The sequence below is a fragment of the Lolium rigidum genome, chromosome 5 (genome assembly GCF_022539505.1).
Source record: "Lolium rigidum isolate FL_2022 chromosome 5, APGP_CSIRO_Lrig_0.1, whole genome shotgun sequence".
NCBI lineage: Eukaryota > Viridiplantae > Streptophyta > Magnoliopsida > Poales > Poaceae > Lolium > Lolium rigidum.
Window position 1 is genome coordinate 265,132,858 of NC_061512.1, and position 9,026 is coordinate 265,141,883.

Sequence of the window (9,026 nt, forward strand, 5' to 3'; positions counted from 1 at the left end):
TCCGATGGTACCCTTGAGCGCTACAAGGCTCGTTGGGTGGTCCGCGGTTTCCGTCAGCGTGCCGGCGTCGACTTCACCGAGACTTTTGCGCCGGTTGTTAAACCGGGCACGATTCGCACTGTGCTGCAGCTTGCGGTCTCTCGTGGATGGCCAGTTCACCAGATGGATGTCTCCAATGCGTTTCTTCATGGACACCTTACTGAGCAGGTCTATTGTGAGCAACCTACTGGCTTTGTTGATGCTTCTCATCCTGGACATGTGTGCTTGCTCTCTCGGTCGCTCTACGGCCTCAAGCAAGCCCCTCGCGCCTGGTACCAGCGGATCGCCAGCTTTCTGCAGACTATGGGCTTCTGTGTTACTCGCTCGGATGCCTCGCTGTTTGTCTATCACCAGGGTGACATGACTGCCTACTTGCTACTGTATGTCGATGACATCATACTCACGGCCTCCTCCGCCGCTCTCCTTCAGCAGCTTACTCTCCGGCTACGTGACGAGTTTGCCATCAAGGATCTGGGAGCTCTTCATTACTTCTTTGGCATTGAGGTCACTAGGCGTCCTGATGGCTTCTTTCTTCATCAGCAGAAGTATGCCCATGAGTTACTAGAGCGTGCTGGTATGCTCAATTGTCATCCTGTCGCCACCCCTGTAGACACGAAGGCCAAGGTTTCCGCTCTCGATGGTTCTCCAGCGTCTGATGCTCCGTTCTATCGCTCTATAGTTGGAGCCCTACAGTACCTGACGCTCACACGCCCGGACTTGCGAGTATGCTCGTTCGGCGAGTGTGTCTCCATATGCACGCTCCTCGTGATTCCCATTGGACGCTCGTCAAACGGATTCTCCGCTATATCCGTGGCACGACGCACCTTGGACTCACCCTCACGGCGTCCCCCTCTATGGAGATGGTGGCCTATTCGGATGTCGGCGGGCTGGCTGCCCCGACACTCGGTGCTCTACCTCTGGCTACTGCGTCTACCTCGGTCCCTCACTCGTTTCCTGGTCATCGAAACGACAGCCTACTGTCTCGCGCTCTAGCGCGGAGGCTGAGTACCGAGCTGTGGCCAACGCTGTCGCCGAGTGCACATGGCTTCGACAGCTGCTTCAGGAGTTGCATCACGGTGTGTCCCGTGCTACAGTTGTCTACTGCGACAACGTTTCGGCCGTATATCTCTCCGCCAACCCCGTTCATCATCGCCGGACGAAGCACATTGAGCTTGACATTCACTTCGTACGCGACCAGGTTGCTCTCGGACGGACTAGGGTTCTTCATGTTCCGACTGCGCAACAGTTTGCCGATGTGATGACCAAGGGATTGCCGACTTCTACCTTTGAGGAGTTTCGTTCCGGTCTGTGTCTGCGGCGACGCTTCGACTCGCGGGGGTGTTGAATATATTGTATATGTGTGCGTTATGTAACCGGCCCACCTCCTAGTTTCCTTGTATAGTTGAGGTAGAGGCCCGCATCGTGTATTATATATACGTGCCAAGGTGCACCGATCAATGCATTCCGCTTGCACCCAAAACCCTAGCCTTCTACACTCTATATTTTTAGAACAACCGCCACTAGGATCAGATGAGGGTTTTCACTATTTTTTGTGGTAGTTAGAAAAGGTCATTTTTTCCAATGGTTAGGCAAGAGTGTCCCCCTCCCTTCTTGTCACGTGGAGTGTGATGCGGGGTGGCCTTCGGACACCTCCACACCAAGACCAACAAGTCCCCCAAGTGGACCAATGACTCGGGCTCGAGTTAAAGCGCTACATGATAAGGTGACCTCGCTCCTAGCCACCCTTGATCTCGGTACACCTTTGGATGGAATGCTACCTCATGCCGATGTGCTATGTGTCATTAGGTACAAGGCGCATCAAGACACCGGAGAGGAGGACAAGCCATGGCCAAGGGAAGGAGAGGAGCCTCAAGTCATGAAGATGGACACGAAGATAGACCCGACGTCACGCGAAGCGCTCGAAGGAAGAGAAGACGCGGCCGGTCCGAGGAACCGGTCCGACCGGACGCACAACCGGGCCGCCCGGTCGCGGACCCGGTCAGCCGGCCGCCAACCGGATTTCCCTCAAGCTCGTACCGGACACCAGCCGGACGGAAACTTGCGAGGTTTCCGGTTGGCGACCGGTCGGCCGGACCCAGGACCGGACCACCCGCTCACAGAGCCCGGTCGGCCGGCCCCGGGACCGGATCCGACGAGGAGACCCCACCAAGCTGCCTAAGTTATCCTGTTTTTGTACCTTTTCGCCCGGCTGGTCGTGTATGCCTATATAAGGACCCTAGACCCCTCCTTTACCCCTTAGACATATTTTGAGCTTAAACCAACTTTGAGCTTAGTCTCCCTAGGGTTAGCATCCATCTTGGACAAGCATCCCTCTGTAATCAAGGCCATCCTTGTTGTTGATTTGGATATTGTTGATTGAGATTCTAGTGCAAGGCACTCTCTCTCCCTCGCCAATCTCCTTTTCTCCAACACCAATCTCTCACCGGGAATTCTGCCGCGTGCCTCTTCCGGGTGATTCTATTGGCGTGGTCCATCGAGCCACGGGGGTAAGTATCGGGTGTATCGGGTTGGTGTGCATGGGCCGCGCCGCCCTAGGGTGTGGGCCCACCCTGGGTCCTCCTGGCCCCTCTTTCTGGCTCCCTTCGTCATCTGGAAAAATAGGATTTTTGGTAAAACTCCCTTCCACAGTTGATCTTCCGAAATATTGCATCTGGCACCACGGAGGGACCAAAAATCGTCGGCCATGGTACACCAGCAACCACGGCGCGACTTCAACTTCGTCGGCCATGGCAACTTTTCTTGTAGTGTGTGCACGTGTGTAAAAAGCATCAACACCAATATGCTTGGTCAGCTCATGCTTGACCGGATCACGTGCAATACTGATAGCACCTGTACTGTCAGACAAAAGTGGAGTATGTGTCGTAACAGAGACCCCAAAATCTACAAGCAACCACCGTAACCAAGTCACCTCAGCAATCAACAAAGTCATAGCCCGCAACTCAGCCTAAACACTCGAACGGGAAACTGCGACCTGTTTCTTCGTCTTCCAAGCAACAAGCAAATCACCAAGAAACACACAGTAAGAAGAAAGCGAACGACGATCCGTAGGATCACTCGCCCACGTAGCATCCGAATAGCACTGGAGCTGGAGAGAGCTGGAACGGGGAAAGAAAAGGCGACGAGTGATCGTGCCACGAAGATAACGAAGAACACGGATGAGATGACTATAGTGAACAGTGGTAGGAGCTGAGACAAACCGACTCAGAATATGAACAGGATAAGAAATATCAGGACGAGTGACAGCAAGAAAAACAAGACTCCCAACAAGATGGCGATAACGGGTGGGATCAGGAAGATGATCACCATCAGTAGGACGAAGCTTAACATTAAGCTCCATAGGAGTATCGACTGTGCGCTCATCCCCAAGAGCAGCACGAGCAAGAAGATCCTGAATGTACTTTTCCTAAGAGATAGAAAAGCCATCAGAAGTGGAGGAAACCTCAATGCCAAGAAAATAGCGAAGAGGACCAAGATCAGTCATAAGAAACTGATCACGAAGACGAGCCTTGACAAAGGCAATATACTCAGGATCATCACCAGTAATGATCATATCATCAACATAGAGAAGAAGAAGAGTACGTCCACGAGGAGAAGTGTGAACGAAAAGTGCTGGATCATGAAGACTAGGAGAGAAACCAGCAGCAGTCACCACAGAGGCGAAGCGCTCAAACCAGGCACGAGGGGCCTATTTGAGACCATAGAGAGAACGTCGAAGACGACAAACAATCCCATCGGGAACAGAATACCCAGGAGGAGGCTGCATGTTAAACCTCCTCACTCAACTCGCCATTAAGAAATGCATTCTGAACATCAAGCTGGGAGACAGACCAGCGGCGAACGGAAGCAACAACAAGAAGGGTACGCACAGTAGTCATATGAGCCACAGGGGAAAAAGTCTCATCATAGTCACGGCCGTGCTCCTGCTGAAAGCCACGAGCCACAAGACGCGCTTTATAGCGCTCAAGAGATCCATCAGAGCGAGTCTTAATTTTATAGACCCACTTACACGTGATAGGACGAACACAAGAAGGGGGAGAAACAAGATCCCAAGTGCCAGTGCGCTCAAGCGCAGCGATCTCCTCAGCCATGGCAAGCTGCCATTCAGGATGACGCTCGGCATCCCGATAAGAAGTCGGCTCGGAAACGACAGAGAGACCATATTGACTAGGAGAGTAACGAGCTGGAGCACGACGCTAACGGACAGGCCGTGAAGGGGGAAGGTCATCAGCGGAGGACAACTCATCAGAAGAAGAGGTAGAAGGGACATCATCAGAAGGATCCGAAGCCGGAGAACGAGGAGTACTAGGTGGACTAGACGGAGGAGAGGATGGCGCCGAAGGGGGTGATACGTCTCCAACGTATCTATAATTTCTTATGTTCCATGCTACTTTTATGATGATACACACATGTTTTATACACACTTTATGTCATTATTATGCATTTTCCGGAACTAACCTATTGACAAGATGCCGAAGTGCCGGTTCTCTGTTTTCTCGCTGTTTTTGGTTTCGAAATCCTAGTAAGGAAATATTCTCGGAATTGGACGAAATCAACGCCCAGTATCTTATTTTTCCATGAAGCTTCCAGAACACCGGAGAGAGACCAGAGGGGAGCCAGGGGGCCCCCACACGCCAGGGCGGCGCGGCCCCCTATTGTGTGGCCCCACCAAGGCCCCTCCGAGGCCGCCCTTCCGCCTACTTGAGGACTCCGTCGCGAAAACCCTAGAGGAATAAGCCACGATACGAGAAAAGTTCCAGAGCCGCCGCCATCGCGAAGCCAAGATTCGGGGGACAGAAGTCTCTGTTCCGGCACCCTGCCGGGACGGGGAATTGCCCCCGGAAGGCATATCCATTGACACCACCGCCATCACTGCTCCCATGATGAGGAGGGAGTAATTCTCCCTCGAGGCTGAGGGCTCTACCGTAGCTATGTGGTTCATCTCTCTCTTTGTGATCTAGTTGAATATCATCTATGTGCTACTCTAGTGATGTTATTAAAGTAGTCTATTCCTCCTCCATGATGTAATGTTGACAGTGTGTGCATCATGTAGTACTTGGTATAAGCTATGATTGTGATCTCTTGTAGATTATGAAGTTAATTATTACTATGATAGTATTGATGCGATCTATTCCCCCTTTCATAGCTGATGTTGACAGTGTGCATGCTATGTTAGTACTCGGTATAATTGCAATGGTCTATCATGCACTCTAAGGTTACTTAAATATGAATATCGAATGTTGTGGAGCTTGTTAACTCCGGCATTGAGGTGCTCTTGTAGCCCTACACAATGAATGGTGTTTGTCATCCAACAAGAGAGTGTAGAGTAGTTTCAGTTATGTGATCAATGTTGAGAGTGTCCACTAATGAAAGTAGGATCCCTAGGCCTTGTTTCCAAACATCGAATCTCCGTTTATTTACTGTTTTGCTACATGTTTGCTTGCTGCCATATTTTATTCAGATTGCTATTACCACTCATATTCATCCATATTACTTGTATTTCACTATCTCTTCGCCGAACTAGTGCACCTATACATCTGACAAGTGTATTGGGTGTGTTGGGGACACAAGAGACTTCTTGTATCGTGATTGCAGTGGTTGCTTGAGAGGGATATCTTTGACCTCTTCCTCCCTGAGTTCGATAAACCTTGGGTGATTCACTTAAGGGAAACTTGCTGCTGTTCTACAAACCTCTGCTCTTGGAGGCCCAACACTGTCTACAGGAAAAGAAGTGTGAGTATACATCAAGCTATTTTCTGGCGCCGTTACCGGGGAGGAAAGGTAAAATGCACTCACACTCCGGACCCCGGCAACTAAGCTATTTTCTGGCGCCGTTGCCGGGGAGGTAAGGTAAAAGGTATTCACATCCTCCGACTACTAAGCTATCTCCTAGCATTGTTGCCGGTGTGTGAGTGCTCGAAGCTATTTCCTTTAGATCCTGCAATTGCATCTTTTTGTTTCTTGTTTTTATTTTTCACTAGTTTGGCATAATGGAAAATAACAATGAGCTTTTTAATCTATTTCCTGAGTTAAGACATGGATTGTTTGATGCGAAAATTAAAAAACCTATGGAACCTTATTTGCATGCTAGTAGCAATGATATTAGTATGAACGCTTTGAACACCATTGTTGCTAATGATATAGAAAGTTCTAAGCTTGGGGAAGCTAGTTTTGATGAGCATGATATTTTTAGTCCCCCAAGCATGGAGGAGAAAATTTACTTTGATGATACCTTGCCTCCCATTTATGATGATTATAATGATAGTGGTCTTTTGGTGCCACCTACTATGGAGGATAAATTTTATTATGATTATACTATGCCTCCTACACTTGATGAGAATAATAATGATAGCTACTTTGTTGAATTTGCTCCCACTACTAATAAAATTGATTATGCTTATGTGAAGAGTAATGATACTTTTATGCATGAGACTCATAATAAGAATGCTTTATGTGATAGTTACATTGTTGAGTTTGTTCATGATGCTACTGGAAATTATTATGAGAGAGGAAAATATGGTTGTAGAAATTTTCATGTACTAAAACACCTCTCTATATGCTGAAAATCTTGAAGTTGCGCTTGTCTAGTCTTTCTATGCTTGTTGCATTATGCTTCATGAATTTGTTTATTTACAAGATTCCTTTTCATAGGAAGTGGGTTAGGCTTAAATTTGTTTCATACTTGATTTTTGATGCTCTCTTTGTCAACTCTTATTTCTTGCGAGTGCATCATTGAAATTACTGAGCCCATCTTAATGGCTATAAAGAAAGCACTTCTTGGGAGATAACCCATGTTTTTATTTTGCTACTGTTTTGTTGTGTCTTGGAAGTTGTTACTACTGTAGCAACCTCTCCTTATCTTTATTTTATTGCATTTTTGTGCCAAGTGAAGTCTCTAATAGAAGGTTCATACTAGATTTGGATTTCTGCGCAGAAACATATTTCTTGCTGTCACGAATTTGGGCAGAATTCTCTGTAGGTAACTCAGAAAAATCTGCCAATTTACGTGCGTGATCCTCAGATATGTACGCAACTTTCATTAGTTTTGAGTTTTCTCATCTAAGCAAGTTTAGTGCCCCATAAAAATTCGTCTTTACGGACTGTTCTGTTTTGACAGATTCTGCCTTTTATTTCGCATTGCCTCTTTTGCTATGTTTGATGGATTTCTTTGTTCCATTAACTTTTAGAAGCCTTGGGCAATGTCCAGAAGTGTTAAGAATGATTGTGTCACCTCTGAACATGTGAATTTTTGATTATGCACTAATCCTCTAATGAGTTGTTTTGAGTTTGGTGTGGAGGAAGTTTTCAAGGGTCAAGAGAGGAGGATGATATATGAATAAGAAGAGTGAAAAATCTAAGCTTGGGGATGCCCCCGTGGTTCATCCCTGCATATTTCAAGAAGACTCAAGCATCTAAGCTTGGGGATGCCCAAGGCATCCCCTTCTTCATCGACAACTTATCAGGTCACCTCTAGTGAAACTATATTTTTATTCCGTCACATCTTATGTGCTTTACTTGGAGCATCTTTATGTTCTTGTTTTTGTTTTGTTTGAATAAAATTGGATCCTAGCATTCATTATGTGGGAGAGAGACACGCTCCGCTGTTGCATATGAACACATGTGTTCTTAGCTTTATCCTTAATGTTCATGGCGAAGGTTGAAACTGCTTCATTAATTGTTATATGGTTGGAAACAGAAAATGCTACATGTGGTAATTGGTATAATGTCTTGAATAATTTGATACTCGGCAATTGTTGTGCTCATGTTTAAGCTCTTGCATCATATACTTTGCACCTATTAGTGAAGAAATACCTTAGATCTTGTTGACATTTGGTTTGCATGATTGGTCTCTCTAAAGTCTAGATATTTTCTGGTGAGGTGTTTGAACAACAAGGAAGACAGTGTAGAGTCTTATAATGCTTGCAATATGTTCTTATGTAAGTTTTGCTGTACCGGTTCATACTTGTGTTTGCTTCAAATAACCTTGCTAGCTTAAGCCTTGTACTGAGAGGGAATACTTCTCATGCATCCAAAACCTTGAGCCAAAACCTATGCCATGTGTGTCCACCATACCTACCTACTATGTGGTATTTTCTGCCATTCCAAGTAAATACTTCGTGTGCTACCTTTAAACAATTCAAAATTTATTATCTCTTATTTGTGTCAATGTTTTATAGATCATGAGGAAGTATGTGGTGTTTTATCTTTCAATCTTGTTGGGCAACTTTCACCAATGGACTAGTGGCTTCATCCGCTTATCCAATAATTTTGCAAAAAGAGCTGGCAATGGGGTTCCCAGCCCCAAATTAATTAACCTTAATAGACACTCCTCCATGGTATGTGATTGATGGAAGGCACCCGAGGATTCGGTTAGCCATGGCTTGAGAAAGTAAAAGTGGGGAGGAGTGTCATCTCAAAAATAAAACTAAAATAAATAGACACTCATTCATGGTATGTGATTGTTGGAAGGCACCCGAGGATTCGGTTAGCCATGGTTTGTGAAAGCAAAGGTTGGAAGGAGTGTCGCCCAAAAATAAAATAATCATGGGAGTCGCTCTTCGAAAGTCTGTCTGGCAAGGGGGTTAGAGTACCCACTACCATTCGTTGACAACAACAAACACCTCTCAAAACTTTACTTTTATGCTCTCTTTATGATTTCAAAACTTGAAAAGCTCTAGCACATGATTTTATCCCTGCTTCCCTCTGCAAAGGGCCATTCTTTTACTTTTATGTTGAGTCAGTTTACCCACTTCCTTCCATCTTAGAGGCAAACACTTGTGTTAACTGTGCATTGATTCTTACATACTTGCTTATTTGCATTCATTATATTACTTTATGTTGACAATTATCCATGAGATATGTATGTTGAAAGTTCAAAGCAACCGCTGAAACTTATATCTTCCTTTGTGTTGCTCCAATGCCTTTACTTTGAATTTATTGCTTTATGAGTTAACTCCTATGCAAGTCTT